This window comes from Micropterus salmoides, unplaced genomic scaffold, assembly GCF_014851395.1.
Source record: "Micropterus salmoides isolate LMB-PRFRI ecotype aquatic unplaced genomic scaffold, ASM1485139v1 Ms_hic_scaffold_14, whole genome shotgun sequence".
NCBI lineage: Eukaryota > Metazoa > Chordata > Actinopteri > Centrarchiformes > Centrarchidae > Micropterus > Micropterus salmoides.
Window position 1 is genome coordinate 29,009,236 of NW_024040485.1, and position 26,194 is coordinate 29,035,429.

The 26,194-nt window shown below is 39.8% G+C and overlaps 1 pseudogene; it reads right to left on the reverse strand.

Moving 5' to 3' along the window:
• Positions 1-26,194, reverse strand: part of LOC119902591 — a 29,571-nt pseudogene that overhangs the window by 1,435 nt on the left and 1,942 nt on the right.

Consider the following 26,194-nt stretch of genomic DNA (forward strand, 5'->3'; position numbering starts at 1 on the left):
AATCAGAAGAAGAGAAGGGCGGGTCAGCAAGAAGCAAACACGGCTTGGGTCCAGCTGTACGCGTTGCCGACCAGCTTGGCAACATGGACTGGAGCGAGAGTTTCAGAGTGGTGAGTTATTAATCTGTAACAAAAGTATCTTTCATACATAAAGTTTTAACTGAGCTCTGTCTCTACATCACAGGAACAACTTTATGTCCACTGACTGCCTGGAGGGTAGCTGGTGTTTGGAAGGGAGAGGAGAGCTATGTGCTGCAGCTCTAGGTTTTTCCACCGCTGTTTCTGAGGGCGTGCTTCCTATGAGGCGCATTTAGCTTTCATCCTTTTCTTTCTGTAGGAGATGGGAACTCCCCTTTTCACTTTGCAAACCTATTACATGCACAAAAAAGGTATATAACTCAATAAAGCAGAAGGAAAAAGGACTAAGGACTAAGAATACCACCTCTTTAAGCTCTGTCAGGTTGGATGAGGGCCGCCATTTTAAGGTCGCTCCAGAGATGTTGTGATTGGGTTCAAGTCTCGACTCTGGCTGGGCCACTCAAGGAGTGGTCACAGTCGTTGTCTTGTTGTATGGTGAACCTTTGGCCCAGTCTGATGAGTGCTCTGGACCAGGTTTTCATTTAAGGTGGGGTTAGCTATCCTAATCCAACACACGTCTTTTTGTCAAATTCATAGAATATCTGCTCACGGACGGTCCGCGAGCTGTCTGTTCGGTGTGTGTGCTGGATAAAAACAAAATCCGGTGTTGGTACACAGTTCTGGCTGTGTAAATGGGAAACCAACAAAATGGCCCGCACCCCACCTCACAACACTAGTCACCAGTCGTGACTTGTGTGTCAGGTAACGTTTATTGTCTCGCCCACGGACATTCAGCTTACGAACTAGCTCATCGACTCGTCCTCTCTGCATGTTAGCGTCACAGCAGCAACTGTAACGCCAGTATGCTAACCCACAACTTAGCTCCCAGGAATTACATTACTTGCTTATTACTTGCTGTGTTGTTCACTCTATATCATTATATATATTGGATTTCTCCAAAATCACTTACTCCACTTTTAAGAAAAGGTTGTTGAACAAATCATGATGCTGTCACCACCAATCGGATGGTATTGCGTAGGTGATCGAGTTCTGGTTGTTCCAAACTTCTACCATTTAAGAGCAGCTGACATTTTTTGTTCCCCTGATCGGTGCCTGGACACAAACCTGTCTTTGAGCTCTGAACTGTGAGACCTTATGTAGGCAGGTGTGTGCGCGCTTTTCCAAATAATGTCACTTCAATTGAATTTACAACATGTGGATTCCAATCAAGTTGTGGAAACATCTCAAAAATGATCAAGACACACGGGTGTCACCTGGACTACATTTCAAGCGTCATAGCAAAGGGTCTGAACACTGTACGTGTGGACCCAGTGCAGACTGAAGGCAGAAAATTTACGATTTTAGCACAAGGCTGCAACATTGTGAGACAATAAAGGGTCTGAATACTTTCTGTAACTATATATAAGAAGAGTTATCTTGTGTTCTGGTGCCCTGTTTTTAAGATAGGACGTAAACATGTGTCATGTCATGAAGAGCTTCATACGTACTGGAAGAATTTGAAGGCCTTGACAGCTCCTCCACCGTTAGAGAACAGAAGACGTAGATCCTCCTCTCCAACTCCATCCCTGGACAGGCAAAGACAAACTTATCGTCGTGAAGCAAAGTAGCACAAAAACAAGCTAATCTGTTAATAATAATAAAACACAACAACAACTTTATATACAGCACTTATCAAAATAGTGTTTAAAGTGCTTTACAAGACCTGCCCTAGATTTAAAACTTTACAGGACAGAGGCCACAGACCAAGACAAAATCAAGCAATTCAAAAGATAAATAGTTAAAAATGAGAGTCATACAACAGTGTTGTTCATTAAACACAGTTAAAAACAATTTGGAGACAGAACAGTGCATGCGTTAATGTGTAGTAGTGGTTGTAATACCGGATATTGGAGAGGTGAAGTGTTGCAGAGGGAGGAAAGATGTTCTGGAAGTTTTTGGATCCTGGCTTCTTAAAGCGATGGAGTGGCGAGCCAGAAAAATCTGCCCAACAAAAATAAATGTTTACATCATGACAAAAACTTTAGTGAAATTCTTGCAAATTCTTTAAAGTAACAACATATTCTGTATCATATTACATTATATAAGCAATATTGTTGGTATTAGAACTTTGGCACTGTGTAGGGGGTTGCTTGTACTCAACCCAAGTGGATTTAGAAAATCTAAATAAAGCTGATGTGCGAGAAAATCCTCTGTGCCAACTTAAAGCTTCAGTGTGTATGTTTTAGTGGCATCTAGTGGGAAGTGTGTTGGAGAAACTGGAGTTCCAGATATTTATATAACCTCTGAGACTCCTTGTATTTATGGCTGGCTTGCTTTGTGATTTTTATTGAACAATGACTTGTAAATTAATATGTTTTCAAACCTGGGCTGCAGTTTACCTGAGGCCTTTACTACAAAGCAGGATGTGAGGTTAGCGAGATAACTTCAGGGTTAAGCCTGAGTTTTTAGTCCTACGACGGTGGTTTAACTTCTTACCAGGGTACATCGTGTCTGCTAACTTATGCTGAACGGCTAACCTGCTCCGGAGCAGGTAATGTTGGAGATAAGAGATTAACGATATAAAACAATACAACACTTACTGATGAATCTATTCTGTGACAAATGACATCACCATTCGTAGGAGATCCCGCAGGCTGTTCTATAGGCTACTTTTACGTATGAAGTGGGTGATTCAGAGATGCTTTTGTTTAACAATATCATCCTACAACAACAGAGACTGACTGAAGCATTAAAGCTTTGTACAAGGGTGTGCATTTGCAGGGAATGCAGGTTGTTCAATCAAAACTGCCATTGGAAGAAGGAGTTAATGTGCTACAAGCATGTGTTGCGTTGCATGAGAATGTGTGTTTTATAAAGCTGCAGAATGGACAGAGTCCAAAACAAATTTCCCTTCAGGGACAATAAAGTATATCTTATCTTAAGAAGGCATTTGTGTATTCTGCACCCTCAGCATGGAATACGTTGCAAAACGACTTGAAACTCACTGAATTAATCTCGCTAAACGCGTTTAAATCCAAACCGAAAGACTTAGAGGCATATGCCTTAATATGTAAACGTTCTTAGATTGTGAAAATTATTTAAAATGACTTTATGAAACCAGTCTGATTGCTTTTGCATTTTCTGTTTCCTGCCTGTCTTGGCCAGGTCACCCTTGCAAAAGAGGTTCTTAATCTCAATGAGACTCTCCTGGTAAAATAAAGATTAAATAAAATAAATAAATCTTGAACTGTTTGTACTTTAAGATATGACAGAAAACCTACTTAGAGCTTTGAATGATGTTTTTATATAAAAGGAGGCGAGGAAGTGCTTTGAGACCTCTGCAGACGTCTCAGTCGGCCCGTCACAAGTGATTCTCGTCCTAAATTCTTTAATTTGATCGTTTCCCCAAAAGCTAAATACTTACATTTGGTTTATTTGATGCTTTGTAATTTATATTCATTTTTATCCTTCTGTAACACAAAAAAAATATTGCTTTAACTTTTAATTAGTCTAATTGATGTTTTATTTTGATCTTGTACTTCCACGAGGGAAATCCCACCACAATATCTTTTTTTTTTGTCATCTGTCACAGCCTTTAAAGGAAATGGTTTAACATTATGTGTAGCTACATCTTATTTTGGTATTCAAGTTAAGTTTAACATGAATATGTTTGTTAAACATTTAGGTTGCATTTGCTTGCTAGTTTTAAAGAGACTGGTCATGTACCGCCCCACCTTTTGCTATTTGGGCACAAGCAGGCGAGTTTTAAGTAACTGTTGGGAACTGAAGCCCTGGTTGAGATTCAGTCTTTCCACCAGAATGTGAGCACTTTTTTGTTTCGTTCCCCTTTCGTTAACTCTATGAAGTTAATTTAGAACAATGTTTAGAACCTTTTTGAGAATATTGGAACAAATGGAAACATATTTCTGAACATGGGTTAAGAAGAATATTGTACAATAAAAGCTTTATATTACTATATTTCATGTAAAACTTCATGAACCTGTGAATATCTGACCTGGCTGCTGACACTGTTAATTACTGACCTTAATTTAACAGGCAGCATCATAACTTAATGCATAATAAGCTTTCATTTCAAAGATACTGACAAGCTTCCTTTCGGGATGAATTCATCCTCTTACCTTTAGTTAGTAGTTGGTCATCCAGTCCTTCTCTGGGCAAAGCCACAGTTTGATGTTTGGACAGCGTCACTCTCATCACTTTACCAAACACCTTTTGACCATTTAAGTGGCTCATAGCTAGAAGTGAGGGAAAAATAAAAACATGGGCAGGTGAAAAAAATCTAAAAGCCTGAAGCACCTCGGGAGCAGCAGGATGCAGACCCATGATCTAGCATATACCTTCTAAACATTCATATATACACACACACTATATTGCCAAACGTTTTGGGTCGCCTGCCTTTACATGCACGTAGGTACGAAGGTTGACGACGTCCCATTCTTAATCCGTAGCTGTAACAGCTTCAACTCTTCTGGGAAGGCTGTCCAAAAGGTTTAGAAGTGTGTTCCTGGGAATTTCTGACCATTCTTCTAGAAGCGCATTTGTGAGGTCAGGCACAGATGTTGGACCAGAAGGCCTGGCTCGCAGTCTCCGCTCTAATTCATCACAAAAGTGTCCTATCAGGGTTGAGGTCAAGACTATGGGCAGGCCAGTCAAGTTCTCCACAGCAAAGTTATCCATGCCTTTATGGACCTTACTTTACTTTCAGCTCTGCTAAAAGTTTTTAATGATATCCTTTTAGCTACTGACTCAGGGGATTGTGTTATTCTTGTGCTTCTTGAACTGACTGCTGCCTTTGACACAGTGGACCATGAAATCCTCATCTCTTGTTTGGAGTGGTGGGTGGGCATCAAGGGCATAGCACTGAAATGGTTCAGGTCCTACTTGGAAGGCAGAACTTTCTGTGTCAGCTGTGGAGAGTCTTGTGTCCTCCTCTGCTCCTTTCTCTTGTGGGGTCCCACAGGGCTCAGTACTAGTACGTCTTCTCTTCTCTCTTTATTTGCTCCTGCTTGGTTCCATACTTAGGAAGCATGGTATGTCATTCCACTGTTATGCAGACGATAGTCAGATCTATGCGCGTCTTAAAAAGAATGAAACTGTTGGACCGTTACTGAAGTTTTTTGACGACATAAAGGTTTGGATTGCTCTTAACCTATTAAGTCTTAATGAAAGTAAGACAGAAGTGATGTTTTTTGGTGGGACCACTGGGACCCCCTTGTTAATCTGGGTTCCTTGAGTCAGTATATCAAGCCATCACTAACCTTGGTGTTAAAAATCGAATCTGACCTTAAGCTCGACAGACAGTCGTAAAAACAAGCTTTTTTCAATTGAGGCAACTAGGCAGCACTTATGGTAGCAGACAGTAATCCACGACTTTGTTCCCACTCGGTTGGATTACTGTAATGCACTGTACGTGGGGGTCAGTGGGTCCTCTATTGCTCACCTCCAGATTATACAAAACGCTGCAGTGCGTCTTAACTGGAACATGTAAATACTCCACTGGCTGCCTGTACATCATAGGATCCATTTTAAGATTCTTTTATTTGCTTTTAAGTGTCTTAATGGTCATGTCCCCACCCTACATCTCTGAGCTGCTACACCCCTATAGACCCAACAGTTCTCTCAGGTCAGCCAATCAACTGCTAAGTGTTCCCAAAACAAAGCCCAAAAGCTCAAAGGGGAACGAGTTTTTGCTATAGCAGCTCCTAAACTGTGGAACGATCTACCTCTGCACATTAGACAGGCATCATCACTGTCTGTTTTTAAGTCTATTCTTAAAACCCACCTCTTTTCCCTGGCCTTTGAAAACTGAAGTTGACATTTCTTGTTTTAGTTGTATTGATTTTATTGTATGGTTGTTATTGTTTTTATTAGTATTTTATGCGTTGAGTGCGCTTTGTTTTTAGTGTCTTTTATGTATTCAGCACTTTGTGTCCACTTTGGATTTTTAAAGGGCTCTACAAATAAATTTTGATTGATTGACGGGTACACAGTCATGTTGGAACAGGAAGGGGCCATTCCCAAAGTGTTTGCACAAAGTTGGGAGCATGAAATTGTCCAAAATGTCTTGGTATGCTGAAGCATTAACAGTTCCTTTCACTGGAACTAAGGGGCCAAGGCCAACCCCTAAAAAAAACAACCCCACACTATAACCCCCCCCTCCACCACACTTTACACTTGGCACAATGCAGTCAGGCAAGTACCGTTCTCCTGGCAACTGCCAAACCCAGACTCGTCCGTCAGATTGCCAGACAGAGAAGCCTGATTGTGTCCAGTGGCGGCGTGCTTTACACCACTGCATCCGACGCTTTGCATTGCACTTGGTGATGTAAGGCTTGGATGCAGTTGCTTGGTCATGGGAACCTATTCCACGAAGCTCTCTACGTACTGTTCCTGAGCTAATGAGGCCACGCAACGTTTGGAGGTCTGTAGCTGTTGACTCTGCAGAAAGTGTGCGACTTCTGTGCGCCTCAGCATGCGCTGACCCCGCCCTGTGGCTGAGTCTCTGTTGTTCCCAATCGCTTCCACTTTGTTATAATACCACTAACAGTTGACCGTGGAATATTTAGTAGTGAGGAGATTTCACAAATACTATCACGGTACCACGCTTGAATTCACTGAGCTCCTGAGAGCTACCCATTCTTTCACAAATGTTTGTAGAAGCAGTCTGCATGCCTACGTGCTTGATTTTATACACCTGTGGCCATGGAAGCGACTGAAACACTTGAATTCAATTATTCGGCGGTGTGTCCCATTACTTTTGGCAATATAGTGTTATGGGAAGTCTGATGCCGATTTTGATATTTCAGGATTTTAAAATCCGATATATCAGCCGATATTCTATCCCCCCTTATTTTAAGAAATGCATAACAAAAAATTTTATTATGTTGACACCATATCAAGATCCATGACATAATGCAGTATAAAAATAAACTTTTTTATTGATATAAATAGAACTGTGAACAAAAGTACAATAAAATATATTAAGGTTTTGATAAATAAGAGTCAAATAAAACTATTTGTTATAAATAGTACTATAAGTACTAATGACATTCAAGTAATCAGTGTATTGTGGGGGCCAGCGAAACAGAAACTATTAAAAAAAACAAAAAACAACTACTACCACCACCAGTGAGTAGCTCCTGTTAGCTCTCACACCGAGTGTTCCCAGTGAGTTTGTCATTTGTCACTTCAATTACATGACTTAAATAATAATTCAAACAGCCCTTGTAACTTCCACTCTCCTGAAAACATTCATACCACACTTGCTAACCCCCCCTTTTTAATAAATAAAGTCATGTCTTGATTGATCTTACTTTGCAGAGCAATACTAGTGACTACTTACCCAGCTGGGCCTGGTTGCCATCTGACAACTGTATCAGAGCACTGTCCTTTTTGTTGTAGAGGATCTTCACCCTCTGGACATCACCATAGACTCCTGAAGATAGGGAGAGAGAGACAGAGACAGAGACAGAGAGAGAGAGCGGGAGAGGTAGCCAAGAGAGAGCAGGGTAGAAGAGGAGGACAGAACAGACAGAGCAGGAGAGATGGAGCCGACGAAGATAAAAGGAGAGGTGTGAAGGATGGAAGGAATAAAGTTAGTGCTAGAAAGACAAATGAAAAGAAAAGATGGAATCTTCCCATTTGACTTGTACTAGAAACTCAAACCCTTCTGTATAACCCGAATGGTTTTATGTTATGACTGTCAACCAGAGGGAAAAGTCAGACCTCAGCTGAGCTTTACATACACCTGAAAGTGTTCTGGACTGAGCAGGGTGTGCATGATTCAGAAATCCAGCTTGAAGACAAACGGACACTGTAGATAAAAAGACAACTTTTACGACACCTTTTTAAAAAGACATGCACTAACCTGAGACACATGTATAAAGAAAAACGTACAGTAAATGCAGAAAGAATTTAGCTACTTTTAAAAGGCCCTTTATGGAGAGAAGACAGACTTTTTTGAAAGATCTGTGGATTTTCCTGGAGTTGCTAAAACTGGTCCAAGTGTGAGGACAAAAATGGAAATATTGCTGGCCTGGTTGACAGTCTAATGCGAGCCTATTTTAGGTGCCTGAGTGGCAGGTAATCCCAACAGCAAAATTGTAGAATGAAAAGGTGAACAATTACCCAACTTGATTAATACAAAATCTAGAGAAAAAGGGCAAAACGAAAGAAAGCGGTGCAGAGATTTTAAGAGCTAGAATGAGTCTTAGTGAGCACACTGGTCATGATCAACTTAACCAATAATGTGGTGAGAACATAAACACTACAACACAATGTGGCCCCTGGAAGATTGGAGGCTCTTGGTTGAGATTTTAGTATAACAAATAAATTACTCGAAAACATGTACTAAACATGTTGGAGATTGGTCTTTCTTTGGCCGAGCACAGTTTTAGTCCACTTGATCTGACTAACTCAGGCTGCTGAAGTCTCGTTTTAACGTCACATTAACTTTGGAATATATTTTTGTACAAAAAGAGGACTTATGGTGCTTTCAGACCAAAAGCGAAGTGAGCGTCGGGGGCGGTGCGTTTACACGCGAAGTCAATGCAAAGACACAGAGAGCCGCGATATCCAAAACGGGCGGTGCGGAGGGGCCGCTGCCGACGACAAGAAGGCCGTCGTGTGAGTCGAAAATTTTCAACTCACACGAGAGAGAGAAAGTCGGCATGACGCTGAGTCGCGATAGCCTATCAGCGTTGAGATTATCCGGACGTCACCGTTGTGTGCAGAGGACCAGGCAGAGCGGAGGGGAGGATTGAAACGCCACTGGCAGGCGGAGAGCTACTAAACGCAAAAGCAGAGGACAGAGCCGAGAGCAGCGCTGCAGCTTTTGGACAAATAAACACCCGTAGTCGCACTGAATTCTGCTCTTGCAACTACGCCGTTTACTCGCGCCAGGAGCTCAGAGGTAACTGCTTTAATTAAGTTAGCTTTTACTTTAGTTTTTGGGATTACAACATTATTTATCTTCACTGGAGTTTCTCAGCAGCGAGCTTCCGTTCCAGTGTTGTTGTTAGCGTCAGTTCGCAGTGGCACCCAGAGCTCTGTTGGACTACTGCTTCATATTTATATTTAAAAAAATAAAAACTGACCAAACTGGACATTGCTTGGAGAAAAGGAAAAACTACCTGGTGAGTTCAGAAATATGTGTGTAACTTTATTACAGCTATCTTTGTACTTTACTGTGAGTTAGCATACTACTTTACAAGTTAGCATAGCATAGCCCTGATCGATCCGAACTCCATTCAGAAAACAAGCATTTTAGAAGTTGTTGTCCTGCTGTCTCGCTGACAGACCTGACAAAGCATGAATTTATATGTTTAACTAATCTGCATCATGTTGTAGTTATTTCGGCATCAGTTTGATCCGTTTATTGCTATTTAATCACAGCTAAAAGTTTACTTTGGGTTCATACAGCTGTAGTAATTGCGAGTAGTGTGTGAACACTTGGCAGTTGTCCAGCGATAAAACCCCCGCCAGGAAAGCATTGTGAGATTAAATTCGCATTTGGTCTGAATGTACAGTAAAGGGATAGAGCTCTTAACGGCCAGATTAAAAAAGAGGAATGATTACAGCCAGTCAAACCTGTTTCAATGTTCATTTCTGCTACAAGACAGACTTGGAAAAACTGTGAACCCGTCCTTTAACGGGAGGAAACTTACAACATATCCAAGTAAGCAACGCTTTTTACTTATTGTATGCAGTGCCCACAATACGCACGTACAATAACAGTGCGTTATGTGGTGATTCGGAGTTTCTGTAAACACATGAATGATTTCGGTGTCTTTGTTCTCATCAGTTAAGAGATAAGCTGACCAATCAGACAATCTCTTTCAATGTAGAGACAGAGGAAGATTTTAACTCTGTAGTTTACAATATGACAGAGGGAGGGGCTCGCAGATACAGAAGGAATAGCGTGTCCACGACATCACTGAAGAAAGTGGACAAAATTGGATTAACAGAGAGAGATATACAGATAGAATAGTAGAGGTTGAACATACCGAAGAGGGTAAAGAGACTTTGAGGCGTGACCATCTTTAGAGAGAGAGACCGCAGAGCAGAGGACAGGAAGAGGAGGAGCAGAGGAGGAGGAAGAGGAGAGACGAAGGTAGAGATCAGACCGCCCAGCGTTGGACGAAGGGGGGGAGGTGGTGGTTTCCATGATGATGCGGGGTGGAGCAAAGATGGAGGGAAGATGGAGGGAAAAGGGGGGGGGGGGGGGGGGGTTTGGAGAGGGCGTCAAAACGGCAAACCCATAGTCGGGTTAGACCGGATTAAGAGAGGAAAAAAGGGGTTGAAAGAAAAATGGGAGAGGTTTTAAATAGAAGCATGCAACACGAAAGGATGTATGGCCAAATGATGAAAATAAATGTGTGAAGGGAGGAGCAGAGGAGGGAAGAGAGGAGGCGGGGAAGGGAGAAAGGAGGAGAGGAGGACAAAAACCAAAGCAGAGGTCAGTAAACAGAGCATCAGAGGAACATCACGGCGTCTGAATGATTGCTGGTTTGAAACACACAGTATCTCACAACACACACACACACACACACACACACACACACTCCCTGCTGGATGCAGTTATCAATGATAAAAAAGAAAAAGGATCGGAGGAAAGTAATAAATCTAAGGATGGGAAAATTATTAAAAGCATGAAACAAACAAGTGATTAAAAGAGTGAGTGGCAGGACATATCAAACCAAAAAAAAAAAAGGGGGACAGTACCGTGAGGCAGAACTGGAGGTTACAGGTTTCAAAAAGACTGCTGACCACGACTGGCAGATTAGACCGAGACACGTGTAGAGGAACTCTTAACACAAACAACGCAACTTCAATTTGAAGATATTTTCATTGTTTTCAAGGTAGAACATTTACAAACTATTAATAAATGGAACACATTTGACTTTTTTGATTCAGCAGGATGAATCTTTGACATGTTAATTGCCACAAACACTGCCATCGAAAAGTCAAAAAGATATCTGGACTTCCAGGAGTCTTTACTTATTTGTCAATGGGAAACACGCTTGGAAATGTGTTTATTTCTACTCAAAGAGGTTGGAGGAATGAGGATCTGCATCTACAGCTGGGAATTCAACCAACTTGAAGTTTGGAGCTTCTGTGGCCCCCTTTACACCTGGAATTAAAATAAGTTTAGCTGACTGCAAAGCGACAGTGCTCAAGAAAACACAGGTTTAATCAGTGACACATTGTGATGAACACAAGTGTAAATGCAAATCCACATGCAACAACTGCATGGGCAGAAATACGTACCTGCCGCAGTCTTTCACACATAAAATCAAACGTACGTGTGCGATATGGCCAAAAATATTTTCACAATATTGATAATTATCAGGATAAATGTCAAATCATTATTTCATTCAAGTTTAAAGGCTGAGTTTACTCCAAAAACTTGATGCCAAACAGTGGATCACTTCACAAGTCCGAGGTATTTGTTCCTTTCCCCTCAACAAAATAAATATCTTAATAGAAAAATTAAGTGCTAATTTGTTTGTGATTCAAATGAGTTAAATCAGACATTAAACATTTGTTAGTGAGGGAAATTATATCGCGATGATTATTGTTTTATTGCCCAGCCCTAATTGAATGTGCTCATGTTTTTGGTGAACGATTTGTGAACATGAACTCACCCGCTGTTGAGTTAAACGCTAAATATAAAACTTCTACAATAAAGAGGATTGCACATTATGAAGAACGGTAGCACAAGGAAGCAATGCCAGGAGGAACTTCAGTTTAATTGTACTTCTTTCCAGAGGAGGCATAACATCAGTGAACGTTGAAGAGAGTTTAACGTGGGTGTATGATCCACGAGGAAAGAAAATCACTGTGGAAAGTGAGTCCAGAAAAGTTATTATACAGTCTATAGTTATTTTTTGGACCTGCGCACGAGAGGTGGTGATGTTCGGTTGTTTGAGCAGGACAGGGTGATCAGATCTCCATCAGACCTCATTATGTTTACTGGAGACGCATTAATACCAGGTGTAAATAGGGCTGGACAACAAAATAACAATTATCACAAAATAATTTTTTCAATAACAATATAACAAATGTTCAATAAATATTCAATAAATTTTAGATTTTATTCACTTGAATCATAAACGAATTAGGACTTAATTTTTTATTAAGATGGTTATTTTGTTAAGGAAAAAAAGACTGAAAAAAACTTACTTAATTTTACTCATGCATATGTGTTGAAAAAGATTTTATCATAATTGTTTTGAATGTTCTGCCTCAGATTTGTGAAGTGATCCACTGTTTGGCCTCACGTGTTGACCGTAAAGACAAGTTTAAACCACAATTAACCATCAGGTTTCTTCAACTTTCCCTCAGTAGCAAAAATCAGCCTTTAAACTCAAAAGAAATAAAGATTTGATACTTATGGTGATAATTATCGAAAGATATGAAACTTTTTATCGTGATAACATTTTTGCCCATATCGTCCAGCCCTAGGTGTAAATGTACTCATGTTAAAATCATACCTAGATACAATCTGGATACGAGACACAGGTGTAAAGGGGGCCTAAGATCATTGCCACACCACATATCAACTAAACAAACAATTTTCTCTTATCCAGCTGAGTTGCAGCTGTTCCATCCTCACTTCAGAAGTTTTATCAGTATCAAATATTTTCAGGTGGGTCTCACTGGAATTAAATGGTAATAACTATTAGTCTCTGTTTGGGGTCTTTTTGCTATGCCAGCTGGAAACAGAGCAAGTGTACTGCATGACTGATATTGATACAGTTGAGAAAGGATGAACAAAGTGATGCAAAAACAATGTCCTGGATTCAACACTCGCACGTGAAGAATGGCCACACCACACTTGACACACTCCACTACCTAGCCACAGATTGTATTTGCGCATGATCCCAAGTGTATGCAGGAGCTGCCGCTCGATTACCAGAGAGAAAAGTACGCTGCTAGCAAACAGCCGGGATACAGCTGTTACACCGAGACTTTAGCAGAAGGACGGCACATGTGTGAAAACCACCACTCCACTATGGAGTAACAAAGACAGACACAGAGAGAGAGAAGGACTCTGATAGAGAGATGGAACACAAAGAAACAGATGTGGTAGGTATAGAGACACACATGAAAGCGTTAAGTGCACATTTACAATTAGAGAATAAACTGACAGACAGAAATTTAAGATAAAAGTATAGAAGTATGTAGGTTTTCAGTTTAGAGAAAACCGCAAAGCTTCAAAAACACAACATAACTCAAGATCTGCTACAGAGATATAAAATGCTCAAACATAAAAGTAGTTCAACATATTTAAAAAGGACATTTAGGACCTGTGACAGTCCATGCAGAACAAAAATCAATCTGGACAACATATACACACACACACACACACACACCAGAATATGGGGTAATACACATTTGTAAGTAAGTGACCAATGTCCGAATCTTGTACATTTAGTTATGTATAGTAATAAGAAGCTGCTACATGTTTGGCATCATACAACATTGATGGTAGGGGTGTGCGATTTTACGATATTTGATCGTAAACGATTAAAATGTCTCCACGGTCTGCCTTTTTCAGAGAGATCGTTAGTATCGCGCTACAGTGCACAATAAATTTTAGTTCTGCGGCTCATACAGCTACTTTGTCAACATCGCAAGTCATCCTGCGTCCTCCGCTGTCTACAAATGCAACACTGTAGCCGTGTTGGGCGTTTTAAAATTTACATTAAAGAGAGTTTGTTGATGGACAGATACATTTAACTTTTTGCTAAACGGCGAACTGTATCTGTAGCTAGTTAGCTCGGTTAGCGGTGCTGCTGGCTGTCCTTTATTAGCCGAGTCAGCCCCAGGGTGCCAAGAGTCAAAATACCGGCTCCCTCCCTGACTTTGTGTTTTAAAATATACAGAAGCAAACAGCACATTCACTCGTAGGGAAATTAAATCAAATCTTTAAAATGTTATAAGAATAAATTAATCAGTTCTTTGTTATTTAAATGAATCATGAGGCTACATTGTATGTGATGAATAAAGTAGAGTTATTTTTCCCTTTTAAACCAATAACTTGCAAAATAGCCTTAAAAACCAACAGGAAAATGAATCGTGATATTGCGATATCATATTTTTGCCATATTGCCCCCCCCTAATTGACGGCAATCTTCTGAATCCGCCTGAAAATGTCCTTCAAAACAAGATCAACTGAACATTAAGCAATTTCAAGTGCTTGCAAAAAAGGTTTAAAAGTGAGTTTTCACTGCGCTGTGAAGAAACAACACGTATTTACGAATATTTAGGATATTTAAATGCTTTTAAGTTTAGAAACATAATAGTTTAAGATGATTATTTTATACTTTGACACTTCACTATCCACAGTCACCCTTTGACATATCTATTGTAATTATACTTCATGGATAACATTTAGGTGGAAGATACATGATAAATCATGCTGCGCACACACACACACACACACACACACACACACACACACACACACACACACACACACGAATTCACACTATCAAAAGTCATTCAGCAGCGTCAGTTCAGTAGCTGAGTGACTTAAAGTAGAGATTGCAAACACTCATTCACGGTTATGCTCATGGTTAGTGTACCTCTTCATTGAGGTTGGATGCCAACAGGACTCCTGACACTCCAGACCCAGACAGAGCAACACGACCAGCAGCTGCTGCCGCGCGGCGGCGGCACTCAGAGGACTAATGGCTCCTGTTAGGAAAAGACAAGACAATTAACAGGTCAGAATCACACATGCAAGGAAACCATATCACTAACAAGACTAACACGCTTGTTAATGTCAACTGCAAGAGTGAAAATAAATTACATGAACTTCTGCAACATGTTGTCACATGTGGACGCAGAGTCAAGGTCCCTGGCGTCAGTTTGTAACGCACTGGGGGAAGCTCTACAAAGTCAGTTATAAAGACTAAAGGCAGTCCTACACGGTTGGTTAACCGTCCCAGCTAAAGAGCTGGTGATTTCATTGTTTTGCAATAAAACCTAAGGAACTTCAAAACATATATTACTATTAAGGTACGTTAAAAAGTTGCATTTGCTGCAGAACTGAATTTGCCAAGGAAAACAGTCAACAAAGCTGCTCCAGTAACATCAAGAAATGAACATTATCTTCACATTATTTAGACCAAATAGTTTCTGCATGTTTGCAAAGTGGGTTAAACAACTAAAATCTCTGATAACTCATTTCCATTTACCCCAAGTATGTATTCAGTGTAATTAAAGATTACGTATTCTCCCACTAAAAGTGATTAAAACCTAAAATGACAGACAAAGGGAACCTGAAAGCAAGGGAAAACCTGATCCAGCCTCAAAAAGAGGGGCTGGGGGTTAGTGGGACATGAGGTGAGAGGCCAAACTGCTGAAAAAGCCATTCATAAAACAATTAAACCACCAAGTGCAATCAATATATATTTATAAATTGCATCGCGTCCCATTTACATAGAAAGCTCCTTTAACACAGATTAAAAAACAAATGAACCTTTCATTAAACATTTTGCGAATGAAAACAAACACTGAACTTTATTCCCAGGGCTTTAAGACACAATGCATTGCACATCATACTGCTCTGTTCCTCGTTAGCTTTTGTAGTTGCACCAGACAATGTCTCCTGAAACTGCAGTTTAATGATTATGAGGACTTCAAATCAACTTAAACTGAATGTACTTTTTGTGCTAACAGGAAGTGAATTGATTCTCCCCCAACAAAAGGCCTTTTCCCACAGAGGAAGCTCACTTTAAACTGAGGTTTAAATACATGACTGTGACTGACAATGGCTGCTTTGGGCCATTAATAAAGATTCTTTAAATTCAAAGCAAAGACAAAATTCAGGCAAATTGCGTCCAGTAGACTTAAACGTAAATATGCAATAAAAATTAAATATAGAAAACTGAATTGTACCAATCCACTTTAATTGATCAGCTAATCATCACTCCTAAGATCAGTCTCGTCTATTAATTTAGCTGTAAAATCAACCAATCAGTGAGACCATAAAGAGAAAAAGTATTTACCAGCTCTGGCGCATTCAGACAACCATATCAGGACATGACAAAAGAAAGGACAGAAGACGGCACAGACACAGTGATGGAAAAACAGAACTAAGAAAAAAGAAAGGATATGTACCTCCGCCCTGCGAGAGGGAGAGAGATGATGAGTAACCTCCTCCACTAGAGTAGGAAGCTAGCGCTCCAGATGGGGTACCTACAAGACAATGACAACTAGATTTATACCACAAAACACTCATCTGACCTAGCATCAAAATTAACCAGCCTACGTCTGCAGAATATTAAAACAGCAATATACCATAATGTGTGAATATCTAAAATGACACATATTTATAGAGCTGGTTTTAAAAAGGTGCCAGAAACTAACTGAAATTCAGTTCAACTGATTATCTGGCTCCTAACAACACAACGATATTAAGCTAAGCTATGTTATGCTATTAGCATGCTAATTCAAAATACAAATACAATACAAACATGGGACTTTTTCGTGGAACATACCTTCACAATATCTTATCACAATCTTGTAAACATATTCCAAGGTATCGCCGTTATTTTCAATACATGTAGCCACACGTGTGACCATGTAGGCATTCTGGGAGAGGGCGGAGCAGTAAGCTAAGTTTGCTAATTGCATATTTAGGGCTCCAGAGTGCGACAAATTTGGAATTTTTTGTTAGCGCATCTCTGTGTGTGTGTTTCTCCCAAAACTCACTTGTGAAGGAAGGTGAGAGCTCACCAGAGAAGGGGCGCTGGATTTTTACTACTGCGGTGACTCAACGCAGATACCTATGGTATTGGCAACGCATGTACCCTCGCATTTATATAGGGCTGAAACAATTCATCGATTACAAAAATGCATCAATGCAAATTCTTTGCATCAAGGGTTCGTTTAATCCATACTATCCAACTGTACAGCACAGTGTTTCGCAGGGACATTTATTACTGTCGCACATCGCGCTTACGCTGTGAACACGACGCGATTATGATGGCGCTGTTTGCAAAGTCGAGGAAGAGAGAGAAAATAGCCAGGGGCAAAGAAGAAAGTGTCCAAAGAATGGGATTATTACAAGCTAAAGAAAACAACAACAACAACTCTGTAATGTTACCGTCTGTCCAGCGTTAAACGAAACTTATGTCGCCTCGGCAACAGCGTGACGGCACCTGATCAGAAAGCAGCCGGTGTTCTGCCAGCGGACCACAGACAAGGTAACAGCAACTTTAGCGTTTAGCTGAAATCATGAATGATTGTTGAGTTGAAGCCAAAGTAAGCCGCAGTCCTCAGCTGAAAATGTCCACATGTGCGTTTGTTGTTCTTTTTGGGCCGTGAGTTGTGACCTCACAGTCAGGAGTTAACCGGGTGTCGGGGAGCTGCACCTCCAGCTCTCTCTGTAGCTCAGACAATCCCTGCTACCTGCGTGTGCTAATCAATCGTTCACCCATATTCTTTGTCTTTATAATTGCTATAATAACAAACAACAGCTGTTTACTGTGCAAGATCGCTCATTTCCCATTTCACCTGTGTTTTCTTAGAAAAACTCTGTCGTTCTGCAGTTACACCACCAAAACGCTAGTTGGCGGTGGGGTTTCTATGTTCTACTGTGTTGAGTTCTGCCGGTGAGCCTGCTAACTTCCAGTTTATCCCTCTGCTAACATGAATAAGGGTAAAAAAAAATAACAGCACGGCTCTTCTAGACTTTACAAATGGTATCAAATTCCACCACTTGCTTCACCACCAGCAAAACTGGCTTCAAAGCACGGAGCAATTCCTGGGGGCTTGGAGGAAACGTGATGCTGCCAAGCCGACCAATCGCAGTTCTTGCGGTTTGCGTCGCTGCCACATGCAGTTAAATATTTTGGTTGGTGCATGTCAGGGTACAACAAAGGGGGTAACCAACAGAGTTGATCTTGACATTTTTAGTCAAATTTTGTGGTGGTGCAACTAAATAAAAAATGTTGGCGCATCAGTGCAACCAAGTTAGTCTGGAGCCCCGATAGAGAGACTACATTATAGAAAAAGTATCAGCAGGAATCATTTCCATCTAAAATGCCCACCTTCCTATGTCATTTAGACCATAATCTTTATAACCTCCCTTTAGGAATGCTAATTACTCCTTTGACAATTATCTAATTAAGTCAAGATCAGCCTATATTACGACTTTGTAAGTAAAAGACAACTTTTCTGGAGTTGAAACTGCGTCAGAGTAAAATAATGTACAGGTTTGTATAATTGAGGTGTAGGTGCTACTGGTGCAGCGGTTATGTGGAAAGCAGTATAAATGTATTCTTCCATCAACGTTCTCATCGCACTACCTGCACTCTGAAAACATTTTTCTGTTCGCGCAACAACAACAACAGTACTCCTTTTTATCTAGGTATATATTCTTTTGTCTCACTAAGGAATCTATTTCCTGCCATGTCCATTTAATGGTCTCCTTTATTTAGTATAATTACACTAATATAAAAATGAATTACAAATTAATTAACAATTTGATTGTAAATTGAGTTTTGCTTGGCTCAATTGCAAAAAAATACTACTTGCCCTACTAATTAATGACAGTGCTAGTACAAGAGCCCAGAAATAAAGCTTTTGGTTTATAAAATATTAAATAAACTGAAAACGCTGGAAGCTTTTGATAATCATGAACCATTATCACAACCAAAAATGAACACCAGCAGCCTCACAACATCTAAACACACCTAGACAGAAATAATAATTGTTTATCAAATTAAAATAAAAAGACGGTCCTTTGACGTGAGCAGAAATCTGCTTTATACCCTTTATCAAGGCACTATAGCCGGTGTTCTTTCTTATTCTGTGCTTTGCTGGGGAGGCAGCATTACTGTAGAGGTTAAAAATAGGATCAATAAGTTGATTAAAAAGGCTGGCTCTGTGATTGGCCTTCCCCCTGAGTCACTCGAGGTCACTTTAGAAAAGAGAAAAAGTGCCAAACTGAAGAATATCATGCATCTTGAACAACATCCACTCCACAGTGTCCTTAAGACACTTAGTAGTTCCTTTAGTGGCAGACTGAAGATGCCTCTGTGTTCAACTCAACGGCTCAGAAGGTCTTTCATCCAAACAGCAGTTCGATTTTTTAATGGATATTTCAGATTTTAGTTTTTAAGCTCTTCAGCTTTTTGTACATATTGGTTGTCCTTTTTTACCGTTTACTGTAAAACTTTGAGTAATAGCTCAGGCTTTTATTTGCTAAAAATCACTGAATTGACATTTGGGACAGGCCTTTAATTCCTTTTGCACAAAACTGAAACTACTGTGAAACAGTTTATTTCAAACAGAATAATACTTGTATAAAACTTATCCAATAATTTCAAATACACGTCATTCATTTGATCTAGCACCGAACATCACGACAACAACACAGTGCAGGATGAGAGAAGTCAGCAGACAGAGAGCGATGGACTTCACATGACAGGATTCACTACTTGGATTAATATTTATGAAAAGATTCTTTTGATGGGTGGACTCTTACAGACTAAAGGAATATAAATAATCAAGGAAGGGACACATTCGGACTTAACAGGCGCTTCAAAGATAACGGCAGTCAGCACTTTTTCCCCCCTCCCCCCTTTCCTCTCTTGTACCAGGCAGGTTTAATCTGTAAATCTGTAAGAATTAGACTTTGGGGCTCGTTGTTTCTGTTAAATGACCTGAACGACTGAATTGTGGAGAATCTAACAGATCTAACGATGTGCAGCATGTCCATACGGACTTATTGATAATACGTTTAAACATTAATATTTGTATTAGCGATCTAAGCGGCTGTGGCTCATGTAGGTAGAGCGGGTTGCCTGTTAATCGGAAGGTCGGCGGTTCAATCCCCCGGCTCCTCCAGGCTGCGTGTCGAAGTGTCCTTGGGCAAGATACTGAACCCCGAATTGCCCCTGGTGGCTGTTCCACCAGTGAATGAATGTGAGTGACTGGTGAATGCAGATGTAGTGTAAAAGCGCTTTGAGTGGTTGAAAAGGCTATACAAATACGGAGCATTTACATTTAAGCAGCTAAAGCAGTCGCCCCCGCAGGGTTTGAGAGGTTTTATACCTCCAATGAACTTGTATAAAAACCAGACCAGGCGTTTAATGGGGACCTGCGTTAATTTGTCTAAATGTTTCCCACACCAGGCCAGTAAAGGAGATAAGCGGCTGGGACTCGGCTATTATTGAAGTGTGTTGTGTGATGGGAGCTGGTGGCAATTGAGTTTCCCCATTGGGGACTAATAAAGTTGTTTCTACTCTACTCTGAACGTTATCCTGGTTCGCTTGTGCTTTGACACTGTAACAGACCACAATGGAAAAACAGTAACAAAAGATGTTGGCGGCTGGAACAGATGGAGGATAAAGATGAAAGAATGAATTAATAAATAAGTGGAGTAGTTCCACAGTACAGAGAAATGAGTCTCTCTGCGTTTGCCTCTACAACTTCTCCTAATTTGTGCTATTTTTCCACAATTCTATTACGTAACATCCACTACGCTTCTTATTGTAGGTAAGCAGCTCATTGAGGTGAATACTAAATCACCCAGTGTTGACTTCCTGCTTATTGTTCTAGCAGAGGAGGGAAGTATAATCCCAGAACATATGATTATAGTTTATACTGTACACATGGCATAATCTAGTGATACAGAATACAGTAATTCCACTCATATTCAATTCACTGCATAAATGGGGCCACACGTGTGCCAGTTAAGCATTATGGATACCCTGAAAGGAAGTAAGGAATGAATGGATGTGGTGCAGATAAATTAAGATAGAGGTTTATTTACCCAATAAAGAATGATCCTTGTTGGCTGACTCTCCGTCTCCAGTAGGAAGGTCAGGTCTGGTGTAATCTCGACTCTTATCATTGTTGTATTTGACGTTGAGGCTGACCAGTTTACTGAAGTCTATCCGCAGAGTGCAGCATGAATTATAGATGTTCTGTCCGTCCAGAGACTGGAGTCGAAGGAGTGAAAGAGGCAGAAAGAATCATAAAAGTGCTTTCACAATGTTTTATATGTAGCTTGTATAGCAAAACAGATACTGGATTTTTGAGGCTGATACTGCTTTTGATATTTAGCAGCTGATTTAATCTCTATTTTTTGTTTAACAAACAATCTTGATATGGATTCCTTAGATTAAAATTTTCTAGCTACATACTAAGCGGGACAGTAATGAATCAAGTTGTATATAATAGTAAAGAAAGAGAAGTTGTTTTACCTTCTTTCATCTAAAAAACTACAGTAGAGGCTTTGGTTGCTGTAACAGTTTGATGTTTTCAGAGACAACAGCAAAATACTAGAAATGCACCGATTGCATTTTTCTGCAGGTCTGACCAGTCGATTCCGATTATCTTTCTTTCTACAAACTATATTTGACAGCACAGAAAAACATTTTTGTAACGTCTGACGAGCTCGCTGTTATTCCCTCCCTGCGTTACCTATAACCACGTAGTATCAGCTGCGCGCGGCCGCACGTGAGAGAGAACGAAAAACCGTTCATCATAAACTTTGGCTTTAAAACTTCATACAACTAGACCCAAACAATCAATAACTGCACTGCACATTACATGGTTGAGCTCTCTAAGTGAAAAACAGGTTACAGTTACAGAATCCCTTGTAACTATGTAGTTTTATAAACAGCCTGAATTAAACACAGCAGGTGATACAACATTCATTATAACCACGAGTGACTTGAGACTTGACTTGGACTCTAGCACAGAGACTCTGTTCACACTAAAAAGTGCTCCAGGTCAGGCTACTGGACGGAGCTTTGGTACAAATAAAATTCAAATATCTCTTAGTCAGACACACTGTCAAAGCCTCATGGAAGCTTTAATTGCTGAATGCTAACAAAACAACCGTAGGAGACCGGTCTACCTGATTTAACAGCTGTAATGTTCATGTGTGTGTGATCCTACCAGTTTGGCTTGTTGTGCATTGACGGGGTCGCTGAACTGCAGAAGAGCCTGAAACTGGTTGTTCTTGGTGAAAGTTATTATCTTCATCACGTTCCCAAACTTGCTGAAGATCTGGAAGAATCAAATAAATCCCAGAAACACGGCCAAGTTTGATTAAAATCACCAAAATGTTTCTATATTCTAGTTTAAAGCTAAACACTGATGCCGATTTCTTTTTTCCTCTCCAGAGTCACAGGACAAGGGGGACTGGCAGAGCCAAGCATATTTTTTTTTTACCAACCAAAATTATAAACTGCCTTTTTGTTTCACATTTACATTTGTTTCAATACATTTCACTGAGATAATAAAAAGGTATTATGTTGACTACAAACTTAAAGAAGAGACCAGAGCAGAATGTGAAGCAAGATTATTTAATATCAATTCAATTCTGAACCCTGAAGAAGTCTTGATCTCAAAAATAGTATTTACTAATAAATGTGCATTAAAGCTCAAACATTCAAGTAATGGAGCAAACGGGACGTTTCCCGTGTGAAACCAATAGTTTTAAGAAAGTACTTTTTTTAATTCAAACCATGATCTCTTACCTAACCAAGTAGTTTTGGTGCCTAATCCTAACCAACCAAAGATGACATCTTTCATCTGAAATGTTTCTCAGCAAGCTTTGTCTAAAAACTCTAACCTGACGTTGTATATTTATTATTGCTAAAGAGACCGTGACCCGAAAAATGTCAACTAGACGATGGGGCTGTGTGAACCCATCTGAATGGTGGGACTAAACAACTCGTTCATGTTTTACCTGTTGCAGAACATCCAGCGTCACGGGATAAAACATGTTGTCAATGATAATACGCAGGACAGGGCTGGGGGGCGGAGCTAGGTCCAAAACTCCAGGGTCCGATGATGGAGAGCTTCCATCCTGAACTGCTGACACTGCCTGCAACACGGCCTGGGCCCTCTGAGAGGAAGGAATAAACACCAGATTACATCAGTTTCACCCTAGTTTGGTTGAAGGCTAGTGTTTGGTGTACAAATATAGCAATGTGTGTACTTGGTTCAGAGCCGAGTCTGTTTTCAGTTCCTTGTGGTTGGAGTACTGGATGAACACAGGAGTGTTTCTGACCTGAAAAAAAAATAAAAATACGATCCATATAACACATAACTCAGTTAGTAGCCCTAACAACAACAGACATGATTAATAATGTGTAATGGACGTTGACGTACCTGTGGTGTGACAGCTGTGTAGTAGTTCACCATAGTAATGGCTGCTTCCTCTGTACCCAACTCCAAAAACGCCTGGAAACACACAGTAATATTGATGTTTAGCAGAATAACAAATCACCTCCAGGACACTGTGCAGGGCTGACATATGCGTCGCACGTGCTACGAAAGAAATCGGTTGTGTGAGAGGTAAATCAATGGCACATCGCCATTCAAATGATAAATGAACTGGGCTTGTATAGTGGCTTTTTTAGTCTTCAGACCACTCAAAGGCACAATACATGTCACATTCACCCACACATTCATACCTTGATGGCAGTAGTTACTCTTAAGAAAGGCAGAGGCTGAAATGACAGACTGCATGAAGGGCCAGTTTAAGATAGAACTTTTTTACTTTAAATCATTGGAAGCTGCCATACAGGACTAAAACATAGGGCTGGAAATGTTGAATAATAGGTCCCCTTTAAGTAACAGTACTTTGAACTAAGTACAATATTATAATAATACTCTTTCCATCCGTGAAGCGTTATACAGTATCTCACAATAGTGAGAACACCCCTCACATTTGTGTAAATATTTGATTATATCTTTTCATGTGACAACATTGAAGAAATGACACTTTGCTGCAATGTAAAGTAGTGAGTGTGCAGCTTGTATAACAGTGTAAATTTGCTGTCCCCTCAAAATAACACATCACACAGCCGTTAATGTCTAAACTGCTGGCAACAAAAGTTAGGACACCCCTAAGTTAATGTCTAAAGGGAAAATGGCTCATTGGACTCAATTTGGACATTTTCACTTAGGGGTGTCCTCACTTTTGTTGCCAGCAGTTTAGACATTAACGGCTGTGTGATGTGTTATTTTGAGGGGACAGCAAATTTACACTGTCATACGAGCTGCACACTCACTACTTTACACTGCAGCAAAGTGTCATTTCTTCAGTGTTGTGACATGAAGAGATATAATCCAACATTTACAAATATGTGAGGGGTGTACTCACTATTGTGAGACACTGCAGATGGATATTTTGTACAGCACGAGTTGTGATGTGCCTGTAATTTACCATTGTGGGTGAAAACATTCTTTGCCAGTCACGTGCCTGTTAGTGTGTTTAACTGCACTACATGTGGTTGTTTTACAGAAAACCCTGATGTGTCTCTGACCTTTTCTTGTTTAGAAAAGGATATATATTATTCAGTTGAGCTTAAATGTGATTACAAGACTGTTCATGTTTCGTGGTGTGTGTGAGTGTTGTTATAGTTCACCTGGTTTTTACCCTTCAGCATAAGTATATTGGTGACCTTTCCAAAGGGCAGCCCCAGAGCAATGACTTCAGTCTCGGAAACTTCATTGGGAAGTTTCCTGATGTGGAGAACTCTGGAGGGAGGGGATTCATCCAGACGCTGTTTCTTACTGTCACTGCCGTTCGCTGAACATGGACACACAAATAAATAACTATAAATTAAGGCTACAGAACAAGCATAAATACTCAAATGAATGTCAACTAAGCTCAGTTTAGCTGCTTCAGTTTCAGAGTACTGCTATTGTGTCTCGGCTTACTGGGACATCAACAGATCAGAACCATCGTCAGTGTGACAGATGCACCTCAAAATTTAAATATCGTGGAAAAAGTAATTTTCATTTCCATTATTTTATTTAAAAAAAAATTTACTTTCATATATTCTAGACACATTACACATAAAGTGAAACATTTCAAGCCTTATTTTGTTCTAATCCTGATTACAGCTTACCGCTTAGAGAAATCAAAACTCCAGTAACTCAAAATTTATTATAATTTTATAATAAAGAATTTATAAGACATTAGCATTAGTAACACGTGCTTCTCCTACTGTGACCAGAAAAATGTCTGCTGTGTAAATGGCATTTTAGTGGATTATTTTATTTTTCCTATTCCTATCCTAACTATTTTAATACTTAATTTATAGTTTAAGTCATTTTTTTCAAAAAGAAGGCAAACATTCGCTACTTCCAGCTTCTCAAAATGTTTTCATTTCTGTGGTTATTTTAATTTGGGTACTTGATACAAAACAAGCAATTTTAATCACATTTTAACCAAATGATTAATCAATTAAACCAGAAAATAACTATTACTTGCAGCCCTCTCGATGCAATTTGGTTCCTTACATATACAGAATATAAAATGCATTCACTGCCCTTAAGTCTTAAAAAAGAGCCTGAACACATTATTTACACATAATACTAAAAACAGATTTATTTGAAACGTGTAAAAAACGTCTTTTTTCAACAATAAATGCTCAAATTCTTCCAACAATATATATTTCTGTTTTCTCAGCCAGACTTACACTGGCATCTCTACAGGCTTTGATCTTTTCATAGCCAAATCACTTTAATCATCTGTGTCACAACACAGGTATCCAGGCCCACTAGTACATTCATATTCCCACTTATGAGTCTAATGCTAGGTTTAATCAAGGAACCTGGTTATTCAGCCCCCCCCCTCCCCCCTATACTGCCACTTCTGATATCCACTAAGGTTCAGATAACACAATCAGTTTTTAGTTCCCCATGTAGGAAAAGCATTATTGATTACAGCTTTGGGGGGAGGGGGTTTGTCAATCCAATAATAAAATTGAACGTACCGGTCATAGAGTTTGGGCTGCTACCGTACATGTTGAGCTCATCTGAGCCTCTCTGGAAAAACAGACAAAATAAATAAACAAATATAACTTTATTTACATCCTGACTTCTGACAAATTCTAAAAATACTACTATTATAAGCAAAGGGTAATATTACCAAACATACAACAATCAGATCTGTCTGCTTTACCCAACAGCAGTGCTATAAAATCACCTGACATCCTGTTATTTCTCACGGTAACATTTAGCAGCAAATGAAGGAGAAAATTACAAACTACTTTGTCAGTTTTACTTTTAGCTAAAATTAAAAATACACCTTCTGTCATTTATTA